Source organism: Camelina sativa, chromosome 14 (assembly GCF_000633955.1).
Source record: "Camelina sativa cultivar DH55 chromosome 14, Cs, whole genome shotgun sequence".
NCBI lineage: Eukaryota > Viridiplantae > Streptophyta > Magnoliopsida > Brassicales > Brassicaceae > Camelina > Camelina sativa.
Genome location: NC_025698.1, coordinates 5624342 through 5637564, shown reverse-complemented (window position 1 = coordinate 5637564; position 13223 = coordinate 5624342). Strand labels below are relative to the sequence as shown.

The window sequence follows — 13223 nt, the reverse complement described above, 5'->3', positions numbered from 1 at the left end:
AAGTTTTTATTTTTTGGTTATATATTTGCTTATTGGGTTTCTTTCATCTTTTCAAGAAACTCTAATAATTATATATGACATAAATTTTATTAAGAAAATGTATATATATTTTAATTTGATGTTGTTTTTTGAAAAATGGTCCATCAAAAATGGTGCTTCATGAATTTCTTCAACAAAAAGGTTACACGTTTTAATTTGTTTTCCAAATACACAATAAAAACCTAAATCCACAATGTAACAAATTCACTTTTTAGTATGACACATTAGAATGTGAAATTACAACTATGTATTAAAACAGATCCCATCCTAATCTTATATAATACGACAAGGTTTCACTTAACTTTCCCTCTCAAACTGACATGTGGCACTTTTTTTCTTCCACACTTCTTCTCTATTACCTTCTTTGGTGAACGTCTTGTTTTTAACGTCCTACTTTCTATTAATTGCTTAACGTTTTAGAACACTAAAACTTAAGACCAATGTATATGGGCCTATGAATGAATATAATGCTAACAATAGGCCATATGTATTTTTGACAATTTCAAAATTAGAGCATGGTTAATACTTTTTAAGATTTGATGTTCTTCATCGTCAATTCAATGAACAGTGGAAAGCTAAATATTGTTTTAGTAACATTCCATTATCGCCTTTAAATCCTAATAAATTAGCTTACATTTATATCAAAAAATCAGTTTCAATGTTTATGCATAAATTTTCCAACCTCTTATTTCTCTTCATCTAAAATTCTATATTGTCCCATTAATTTTAAACGGCCAGATTCTGCTACTATAATGGCTGACTGGCTGGTTCCTTAATATGTATATTTCATTTTTGGAGAAGACTTTGAGACAGAGTGATCGAAACTGAAACTAAGAGAGAAGTTGAGACATAAAACTTTCTACCAAAGCATATTGATTGAGAAGTTGTCATGGGAAAAAAGTTCAGTCAAAGGGTTTTAAAGAGATTTTGCTAGAAGAAAACAAGCTTGGCTCATGGTGGTGATGTGAAGAATTTTCAAGTAGAGTTAGAGTAACACTTTGGAAAGGAAAGAGTTGTTCCGTATGTGGTATTTAGTTGTTCATCTAAAATTCTATATTGTCCCATTAATTTTAAACGGCCAAATTCTGCTACTATAATGGTTGACTGGCTGATTCCCAAACATGTATATTTCATGTGACATGCTCATTGATTTTTAAATGAAAATGGAGGATTTAAGATCTCAGACAAGGAACTAAAGTTTATGCCAGCATGTAAAGTAGTAGTCTGGACTGGTGGTTAGGTGGAGGAGAAAACCTTTACGGAATGACCAAACAATCAAATAAAAAATTTAGTTACTCATATTTTCTCCTTTAAGCTTTTTTCCTATTGCCATATTGAGTAAGGTGTAATAACATTTTCTGTTTTATCTCAACGAGTTCTAAAGGTTAATTACGGTATGGAGACACCATGAGCCTACGTGCATGTACACTACGACATATTCATAAAGTCAAAGGTATCCGTCACATTTTCTCTTGATAGGGAAGACTTCTTTCCGTCCTACAATCTCGCAGCTATTTACTAGAGTCACGGTGACATCTATCACAAATGAACAATGCAACTTAGCCTACGATATATATCACACAACAGTATAATTGTTTTAGAAAATGATTTTTGAGTTTAAAATTTAATTTAATTATACATTCTTTTATTTATATATTATCCTAACTTGGATATTTGTTAAGATTACTACAGATAGGGAGACCTAAAACTTAAAATAAATGATCAGATCTCTATTATATATATGTCGAAGGAAGACATTAGAAGAAACAACGTTAGACGAGGTGATTTGTAATTGATTTCAGTTAACTTGTGATATGGGATTTCAATTTCAACTTTCGCTTATGTCTTCACGTAACAACAAAATAAAGATGACGAGGATTTGCCTTAAACAATGTCGAAGTGAATAAAATCACCAAAAGGTGATCTTTATTTTATTTTATTTTTGGTTTAAAGCCACTGAATAGGCTTTGAAGTTTGAAGGATTCTTATCATTTTCCGTCTTGTGTTGACAGGACAAAAAGGTGTTTTTGATGTTAGGGGTTACCAATAGTTAAAAGGGAAATAAATCACATATTATCTGAATCTGAGGATGAAAAATGTGCAGCATTAAGGAATATAATATTTATTTTATATCTCTAAACTTCATCATCTTTAATAAAAGATTACTCATTTAATGTTGTATACACAGAGAGTTCGCCCTAGCCGTTTCTCTCCCTAGCACAACTCCCGAGCTTTCTCCTCCCGGTGGCGTCGTTTCAAATCAGCGCCGCTGGGCTGCTTTCCGTTCACCGCGGCTCTCTCCTCTTGTATCAACACTGCTTCTGGACCGATTTTGTATCCACCGGAGGTACTTGGATCTGTCACGCTACTCCGGCCATGCGTAAGCTTTAACTCTTTTCTCACCCCTCTGCTCAACCGGTGGTTCGTCTCAACGAGGTGATTCTTCCGAGACTCCAGCCATTCGATGATAAATCTGAGATCTCTAGGCTCGATGTGTGTTCTACTCTTCACCTCTCTTACCAGTTCCCCTTGAAGTCAATCCCAACACCTCCTTCCTCCTTGGGTTATTACCCCATCACCAAGTGTTCTACTTGGTTGATGCTAGAAGTGAGCTCTGTTTTGACGTTGGAACTGTGAGAGACCTGGTCGATAAAAGCGTCAATCATGGTGACCTTTTCTTATATAATATGAGAAGGTTTTCTCCTAACTTTGCATAACACAACGACATTTGGCAGCATATATTTTTGACACATATCCTCACTTCTTAATTATTAAACTATTTTAATTCATTTTTTTCAATATTACATACCTTATTTTTTATATTCACTAAATTTAAATGATATTTCTGTACTAAAAAAATATATTGACATTTATGCAATATTCTTTTAGTAATTATATATAGATATCATTTATCAATATTTAATATAATTACCATAACATTATAATTTTGCATAGGTATAATTTATCAGTATTTTATATAATTACCATAGCATTATAATTTTGCAAAGAGGAAATAATTAAATATTAATAATATAATTTTGGACAAAATAAATTTCCGATAATTAAATATTTAAATAGTAATATCATAATTTTGGAAAATATAATGTGATGGTTATTAAATTCGTTACTAATTTCAAGCTATAAAAAAATTATAATATTATAATAATTATTTGTTGACAAAAAATTATAATATTATAATAATTATTTGTTGACAAAAAATTATAATATTTGTTTCACAGTTTTTGTGCCAAAAGATCAAATCAATTTATTCTAAAATAATTTCATAATATAAAACAATATGATATTTATTTTTCTTCAATAGTAATCATTAACACAATTTATTGCATATTAATTCGACAAAACCTATGGTATATTTATTCTTTGAAATGTAACCATAACTCCCATAATGTTTGACTAAAAAAAAATCATAATCTATCTCTCACATAATTTTCTAAATTTTGTAATATTTTACTTTTTCCTTTATGTGATATTTGTAGGTTTTAAAATATATAAGTTGAGTCGAAATTTTGGAGCATATATAGAAGTGAACATGTGAAATGTGGTGGTTATTCATTAGAAAGAGTTAGATGAAGAAAGCCTTAGGAACATAACATATTCTCACTTGTAAATGTTGGTAAATATTGTTTCGAATGCCTATTTTGTATATCAATATTGTAATTTGTGTTTCTTATTATCCATTTGATAAATTATTAATATAATTTTTTTAGTTTTAGATCATAATTCATAACCCATAATAAATTTTATATCTTAGTCATAATATTTATGCTACTTATTACCCATGCTATATTTTATACAAGTGTGTTTGTATGTATTACCCATGAAAATGAGTTTAAAATGTTTGTACGTCTTGATTGTGCATCAAAACATGAAGAGTTTTATATATTATGGGATACAAACTAAATATTTTAAAGTAACATTTTATATTAACAAAAAAAATCAGTCTAACGCTTAACTAATCAATAGTCATTCATTTTAAGTGACTGAGAATACTTATTTAAAAACAAAAGAAATAACAAACATTAGATAATTTATAGAAACATAAAATATAAAGTTTTAAATATTTTAATAAATCTAAAATATGTTAAAATTATTATAAAGTTGTCTTGCGCATCACGCGAGTCTACTTCTAGTATTTAAAATAGTTTAATATATTTTACTTAATTAGCTATAAATTTTGAAGTTTATTATCATAAAACTAAAACCATACTTTAAAGTTTTTTTAGTTTATGAAACATTAAATTAGATTGATTTCTTAGTTTATCTAAAAACTTACATTAATTGCTAACATTATGTATCTTAAAAGAGATAAGACTAGGCCTGGGCATATTACCCTGAACCCGAAACCCGAACCCGAATGCCCACCCGAACTAACCCGAATTAAATGTGAAAATATTTACTTAGAGGGATTTGAACCTAGTACCTTGAGCATTTAAGGGTATATCTTTAACCATTTTGTCATCTTAGTTTGTCATAATGTGAAACGTTAAATATTTATATATATACAAGTGTTCTAAAATTTATAACATAGTAAGAATTAGTCTTTTTTTTGTTTTTTTTTGTTCGTGGTTTGTTTGAGTTCGGGTATACCCGACTTATCCGAACCCAAACCCGACCCGATAGTATAAAAAATCCGAACGGGTTTTATATGTCTAAACCCGAAAACCCGAACCCGAATGCCTGATAAGACAATACTATGTCTAATGCTTGGGAAGATAATCCAAGTTTTAACACATAATATGTTTTTAGTGTATGTGATTTAATTCTTTTTTGATATACAAATTTTCCCCCCTTTTGTTCTTTTAGTCTTTTTTTTTTAAAATCTAATTTTTCAACATCTTATTATATATATGTTGGGTTATGTTTGTTATTATAGCTTCGTTGTTAAATGAAAGACCAAATGACGCATGTATTGCTTCCGTGGGAATTGGTAGAAGAGATACTCTACCGTGTTCCACCTCTATCTCTTATAAGATTTAGAACCGTCTGCAAGCAATGGAACGCACTCTACAATGGGAAGACGATCATGAACAAAAAATTGGCTCTCATCTGTCCGCAGTTTCTTTTGTGGACCAATTCCAAGATTTTATTCTTTAGGCATCAATTTCAACGATGATCCCAAGACTGAGATGCGTGAGTTACTCTTGGATATTCCTTTTTCGAAAGATAATACGACTACCCAATTTCTGCCTTGCGATGGTTTATTGTTTTGTAAGTCGTGGTTGTGGGAAGGTGTGGTTGCGGTTTGGAACCCGTGGTCAAGAAAGAGTAGAAGGATGGAGCATAAGGACGCAAGGTTCACATTTTGTGGCACAGGATACGATAGTGGTAGACCCGAAAAGGGTCACAAGATGTATGGGTTTAGTATTTGTCAGCGAAATGTTAATGAACCCACCTCTCAGATTTATCGGAAATTTGCTATCTACGAGTTCCAAACCAACGCGTGGAGGTATATTAAAGCTTTTTTTTTTTAGTATATAAAAGCTGATCCCGAAGAAGAGAGCACCACAAGGGGAATTTCATTTTATAATAATGTATCTTTGAATGGAAATATGTATTGGACTACTTATAGCCTAGAGAGCCGTGAATATCTTATCAAAAGTTTCGACTTTTCGAAAGAGATATTCAAAATATATTGCGTTCTACCGTGGAAGATTGATTCTTCTAATTATCCTATCCTCTATGTTTTAAGTGGGGTTCGGCTATCAGTGTTACATACATTCATAAAGCCATATGACATCGAGATTTGGGTGACAAAGAACAAGATTAACGAGGATGTGGAGAATGTAGTGTGGATGAAGTTCATGACAGTTTCAAGACCTATTACTAAGGATTATTATCCAAGTTACTTCATCGATAATGTCTATGGAAAAAGACTCGTCATGTGTTGTGGGGACGAAAATGGTAAGGCTTGCATTTATATTTTCAGGGGTGATACGTCCAAGAAGATTCAAATAGGTTTTGATTCTAATCACATTAGTCATTGTGTCTATGGTCCCAATATAGGTCCAATTCCTTGAGAGAGTTAGGATCAAGAGACGAAGAAAAATTAATTAGAACTTCTTTCGTTATATTATATGGGCTTGCTTGTAATTGGTTTTGTGGTTAGTGAGTTAAGACATCGTCCATATGCTCCTATTTTGATCTCAAATCCTTCGGATCATGAGAAGAACAATTTTAAGACTTTGAAAAAGTTCGTTTTTTATTCGATTCGTGTGTGCATTTTTTATAATAATATTTCATTTATATTATTATAAAAATTATAATTACTATTTTATAAAATTATATAAAAACTAAAATAATATAGTAAATTACTAATTCTGATATGAAAATAAATGTAATTACTAATTTTTGTATAATATATTACTTTGATATATAAAGCGCAGTTGTTTCAGTGATGAGGAGATGAGCATATAATAGCAACAAAAGATAAGATGAAGTTTGAATAATGACACAAATGAGCATGATTTGAGTTTTCTTGATTGGAGTTTTGAGTCACCAGAAAGTCAGAAACCACTCTTTTTGTTTGTTTGTTATCTATATATAATAGCAAACCCATTTTTATGGGTCAATCTAAATTTAACAGATGAGATTGTTTTTATTATCTATTTCTAACGGTTTAGATTTGTTAATGATATCAAAAGTTGCAATGTTTTGATCCAATAGTTGTGTTTCTTAGTCGTACCCGTAACTTTCAATGTTTGTACTTGTTAGTTTTCGCACCTTTTTGTTTCACACCTCTTTATATATATATATATCTTATAGACTTTGAAAAGAGTTTTTGTTCTTTTATTATTGTTTTACACCTCCAAGTTTTAAAAATTCCGAGTATTATTTTCTTTCAGTTTATTAATCAACATTGATTCACTCATCTTCGTTAAAATTTGAACTTTTTTATTTATTGATTCTTTCATCTAACTTTTGTTTGGTGTCGTTTTCCATTTATACCCGCATTGATCATCTCTTCCAAATATTAATCTAGGTAATTGATTGTGATTTCTATTTTTTCATAGATTTATATGTTTATATATATTATAGCAAACCCACTTTTAGGGTCAATTTAAATCTAACAGATGAGATTGTTTTTATATATATATTTTTTTTTTATGGACCTGGAAAAGAGTTTTTGTTCTTTGGATATTGTTTAATACCTCCAAATTTAAAAATTCTGAGTATTATTTTTTTCAATTTATTATTCAACATTGATTCACTCATCTTTGTTAAAATTTGGATTGTTTTATTTATTGATTTTTTCATCTAACTTTTGGTTGGTGTCATTTTTCATCTAATACCTGCATCGACCATCTTTTCCAAGTATTAATTTAGGTAATTGATTGTGATTTTTATGTTTTCATTAACTTATTTTTTTGTAAATTTGGTTGGTTGGTTGCAGCTATGAGCTCTTTCTCCCTGCTTCTCTTATTTTATTATTTTTTTTTTTTTGTAAATTTCAATAGAATAATGATTTAATTTTTGTTTTAGATGAATATCTTTCAAAATTGATTATCTGTGTATGACTCAGCAAACCTAGATTCATATATCTATAACATTATTCTCTTATTGTCACTAAATCGATTTTTATATATATAATAAAAAATTATTAAATTAATTTGGTTGATTCATCTTAGTCATTATCTTTTATCTCTGACTTTTATACTATACAGTTAAAGAATTACCTTAAAGTTTTCATTCAAAATGTAAAATCAACAATGTTAGTCATTTTAATTTTTCACTTTCCGGGCAACACACGCACCGACATTATAATATTAGTAATGGTAAAGTTACTTTTGATTTGTTTCATATGTTAAAAGAAAATATATGGATTTCTAAGAAATTAACTATTGCATTAATGTACAGAAATTTGTCTTACATAAACCTGACTTTATTTTTTTTCAATTAATTATTTAATAGATTGCTTGATTTCGTTGACAAAAAAAAAGATTGCTTGATTTCATAGAGGAAATCTTTCTTTTACGGTATAAATATATATAGTTTTATTAATTATTCCATAAAACAATCAGGAGCTTTAATAATAAAACTAAACACACCAGTTACGACGATAAGTTAAATGAACTTATATATTCTATATATAAGTTCATATATTCTAGTTTTTACTCGAGGGATATTCGTTTTTTTCATCAGACTAGACTTTGCGCCTCGCAACAATGAACCAGCAATCATTACTACCCCTAACAACCAACTTCTCCGTTTTCATGATGTCGTACTGCTCGGCCGGGTTAAATCTTACATGGTTGTATCACTTTATCACTTTATCACTTATGTTTTATTAACAGATATAAGAAAATTTTGTGAAACTTTAAGTTGTATTCAAAATACCAATTTTATTTCATTCAAACTTAAGAAAATTACATTAATTTCTTATTTTTATTTTATTAATATTCTTATATTATGTTAATCACTAATTTTAACACATTAAACCTTTTTATACTTTAATCACTTTTCTATATAAGTTTATTTTTACTCTATGATTATAATAAATAATAATTGCATTTAAACTGCAAATATTTTTTCCTTATTAATTGCACGTATTTTTCTATTGAAATTAGTAATTTAATAGATAACTTTCCTATTAGATTTTTTTTTTGGTAGGAAAAGGGAGGCAAGCCCCCCTAAATTTATTCAAAAGACATTAAAATTACAATCTAACTTGTCTCGGGAACATAGTTCCACCAACATCCTCAAGCAAAATAGCATTGACACAAACTGGGACAAACTCTAACAAATGAAAACCTAATGATAATGAAAAGGCATAGGTCGCCAATCCGTCCGCGAAGCGATTAGCTTTCCTATAAACATGTGATATACGGACTATCCAGTCCCGTGATAACAAGCCATGGCACAAATGTACCGGGAAAGACAAAGGATGCGCATCACTGATCCCTGTCTTGAGAAATCCGACCACCATCTCTGAATCCAGCTCAAGTTCCAACCTTGTAACTCGCTTCTCCCAAGCAATGTGCAAACCGTAATAGACACCCCACATTTCAGCTAAAGGTGCAGAGCAAATCCCAATGTTAAGAGCAAAACCCCTAACCCAGCTCCTAGTCTCGTCCCGCAAAACTCCACCCGCAGTAGCCTGTCCAGGATTACCTCTAGACGCCCCATCAGTACTCAATTTCATCCACCCTTCACGGGGACATTTCCAACTTATCATTCTCTTGACTCTTCCCCTTTGGTCACTCGGCTCTGCCATCTTCCTATAAGCCGCCGTAACTTCTCCCGCCAAAGCCTTGAGGAACTGCACTCGGTCTCGACACTTACCATTATTTCCAAAGATAATGCCACAACGCCATTTCCACCCCCACCAAACCGTAAGTGCAAACAGTGTAGCCCAAGAGCTATCGCCTAGCATCTCAGTCCCCCCTAGATTACCATATAACCACTCAATTAAGGATTGCTCAAAGAACACCCTTCGTCGCCGAGGCAGAAGTAATCAGTTCCAAACCCCTGACATGGCTGGGCAGTCACGCAGGATATGAATAATGGTTTCCTCAGCCCCCTTACAGACATGACAAATCCCGGAAGCACATAAGTGGCTTCTGTGCCCCTCTGTATTCGTCATCAGCACATGATTCATGCCTAGCCATAAGAAAACCCGGAATCGTTCTGGTACACGCACCCTCCAAACTCGTGAGAAAAGGCTGCTAAGATCTCTTCGAGGATTACTCTCTCGTGTCAACAATAAGTAGGCAGACTTGACTGAAAACATACCATCATCCTGACCTCCCCATGATAAACGATCCCTTGCACCTGTAACATTATCAATAGCCACCGAGCTCAGCTGTAGAACCCTCTCTATGGAAACATACTGTTCAATCTGATCCCATCTCCAACCCCTACCAATCTGCCATACATCACAAACTGGGATGAGCTCCGCACCCAAAGGAAAGTTCTCTTCATTTACTGACAGGAGAGATTTCTCTGAAACCCACTTATCAGCCCAGAACCTGACATTCCGGCCATCTCCAACAACCCACCTTATATTCGGTGCAACCACCTCTCTAAGACCTACACTTCTCCACGTTGAGGACCAAGTGCCCTTAGGAACCAGCCATGTACAATCACGAATATCCTTCACCTTGTATTTTCCCCGCGAAACTTTGGTCCAGAGAATAGACTGATCATGTAACAAACGCCAACCCAAATTTGCGAGTAATACTTTATTCATATTCTACGAGGACCGTAACCCCAACCCACCTTCACTTTTATGGCGACAAATGATATGTTACGGTTTTGACTCACTTTGACCCCGTTTATTTGATAGTTTTGTAGTTGTTTGAGTCCTTTTCAGGTTATAATAAGAGGCTAGGAAGCTTAAAGCAAGGATTGGAACAGCAGGAGCAGTCGGAGCAGAAAGGAGTTGAATTGGAGCAGAAAAGCTGATTTTAGACCCAGGAGCACATGCTCCCGATTTCCGAGCACATGCTCCCAACTCTACGGTTTCATGACGACACGTGGCAAGCATCTAGGCGCCGATTCCCTGCCTAATTCCCCTTATTTTAGGCGATCCTTTGTGAGAGAAAGAGGGCTGAGATCGCTTTTTAATAGGGAGATTTGAATTTGGAATCTTTCCTTATTTTTCTCTACTTGTATGCTATTTAACCTAGGGTTTTTAGGAGAGATGATATACCTTTTCTTTTGTTTTTGAGCGACGTTTTTGTGAGAGGGAGAAGAGCGGCTACCTTGTGAAGCATTCTCTGAACCCTTTTTATTTTTATGTCATTGAATTTCTCATCTTTTGCTATGATTCATTTCTCTATGTCTGAGTAGTTTTCTTTGCTAGATTAGGGGTTTCAAAAGGGGTTTCATGGGTTAGCAACAGAACACAAATAGGGCTTTATATAATCGATTGTCTTCACTATTGTTAGACTTAATGCTTAGGTTGATTTGATCACCCAATCTATGATTCTAGGTTTATCTATTCATCAAAAGTGTAATAGGTTGCTAGAAAAGACATTAGTGGGCAAATTATCCTAGACCTGCGAAAGTTGATGTGTAGGTGATTTGTGAACTTATCATTCCTGTTCTTTAATGCTTGTCTGCGATTCTGGGCTCAAACGACAGTTTAGGGTTTATGGACCGCCGAGCATGTGCTCCGGATGTCTGAGCACGTGCTCCGCGTTTCCGCACAGAATCGATCAGATAGAGTTATTGATACCACGACAGTGGATCAGTTTATATTTATGTTTGAGTTCTAGACTGGTACTTAATCTATGCCCTGAATAGTTGTTTAGTTGCTATCTCTGAAATTCCCGAGAATTACCCCTGATCTAGTGTTTTGCTTATTGCCTTTTTATACCGTTTTAATCGCGTTACTGTTACCAAACAAACCCAACTTTGAATTGTCTTAGCTTGAAATTGAACCAATAGAACCATAGAGTAAAACTTGGTCTTCGTGGGATTCGACCCCTAAGTACTACTTCTTTGCTGTGCACTTGCAGTAGGAAAATAGGGTTTAAAACTCTGTGTATCAAGTTTTTGGCGCCGTTGCCGGGGACCAAATTTTTACCTTTGGTTTTCGGCGAAATTACTAGACTAAGACCTTACTGATTTGTCTTTCTGCTTCTTCTTTGCGTGTGTTTCAGGTGCATGTCAAGAAGATCTACAAGAAGAAACAACACCGAAGAACTAGTTGCTTTGTCAGCCGCAGAGCTCTCTTTGGCAGAAAGAACAAACCGCAAGAACAGAAAGTTTCAATCCGTCAACATGGGTGACAACAGAAACAATGAGGATATGGCTGCCGAGTTGCAGCAACTTCGACAACAGTTGGGGCAGTTGCTCCGTGCTCAACACGAAAGAGCCGCGCCGCCACAACCGTCCATTGGGGACAAGGACAACCCGCATGTGTCCTACACCAACCGAGCGGCGATTGTTCCTCCCACCATCCCGAGACAAGATTTTGAGATCAAGCCACAGATGATCTCTCTAGTGAAGCAGCACCTATTTCACGGTCTCCCAGCTGAGATTCCGATGGACCACATCGAGAATTTTGAGGAGATATGTAGCACCACTGGTTCAAATGGGATACCGCCAGACTTTCTGAAGTGCAAGCTCTTTCCCTTCTCTCTTGCGGATAGAGCTTCACGTTGGCTGAAGTCATTGCCACCTGGGTCTCTGACATCATGGGAACAGTGTAGATCTGCGTTTCTGGACCATTTCTACACCAAGGCTAAGACCGCTGCCCTGAGGAACAAGATTTCATCGTTCCAACAGCACACTGGAGAAGCCTTCTGCGAGGCTTGGGAGAGGTACAAAGAGTACCGTAGAGAGTGTCCGCACCATGGATTCAGTGATGAACAGATTCTGGGCATTTTCTATGATGGAGTTAACTGGGACTACAGAAACGCTCTCAACTCGGCCAGCAATGGGGATTTTATGACAAAGTCTAAGGAAGGAGCATATCAGTTGATTGAGAACCTAGCTGCAAGCTCCAGCAACAAGGCTCCTGAGTATGACAGGTCCGTGAAGGTCAACAGTGTCGATACGCAAAAGATTGACGAGTTGACAGCCAAGGTGAACCTTCTTCTGAAGGGGAGCCAGAAAACTGTCCATTTTGTCGATGAGACCGGAGACATGCCGCTAGCTCAGGAGATTTGTGATGGAGAGGATGAAACAATGGAGGTTAATTATGTGAGTGGGCAAGGTTTTGTGCAGAACAGGGGTTTCAACCCGAACTACAGAAGCCATCCGAATTTGTCCTATAGAAGCACCAACGTGGAGAATCCTCAGGATCAGGTGTATCCGCAGCAAGGAGCTCAGAATCAGATGGGTTATCAGAAAACCTTCTCAAACAACTTCCAAGGCAAACAGTTTGTGCCCACTCAAAACCGTTTCCAAGGGGGGAACCAGCAGGCATATACAAGCGCTCAGCAAGCACTGCTTTTCACCAACCAGCAGTTGGGACCTTCATCTGCTAGTAGCTCTCAGGATGAGCTCAAAAACATGATGCAACAACTCTTGGTGAATCAACAAAAAGCTTCAGTGGAAATCAACGGTAAGGTCGATACCATGTACAATGACCTTAATGGGAAGTATGAGACAGTAATGTCACATGTGAAGAAGCTCGATGTTCAGGTTGCACAGACTGCTGAAGCCGTGAAAAGAACTCCTGGGACTCTGCCCGGAAAAGGGGAAGCAAACCCGCG

The 13223-nt window shown here is 34.8% G+C and overlaps 1 pseudogene; it reads left to right on the top strand.

Moving 5' to 3' along the window:
* LOC104743247 lies at positions 4958 to 6086 on the top strand (annotated as a pseudogene).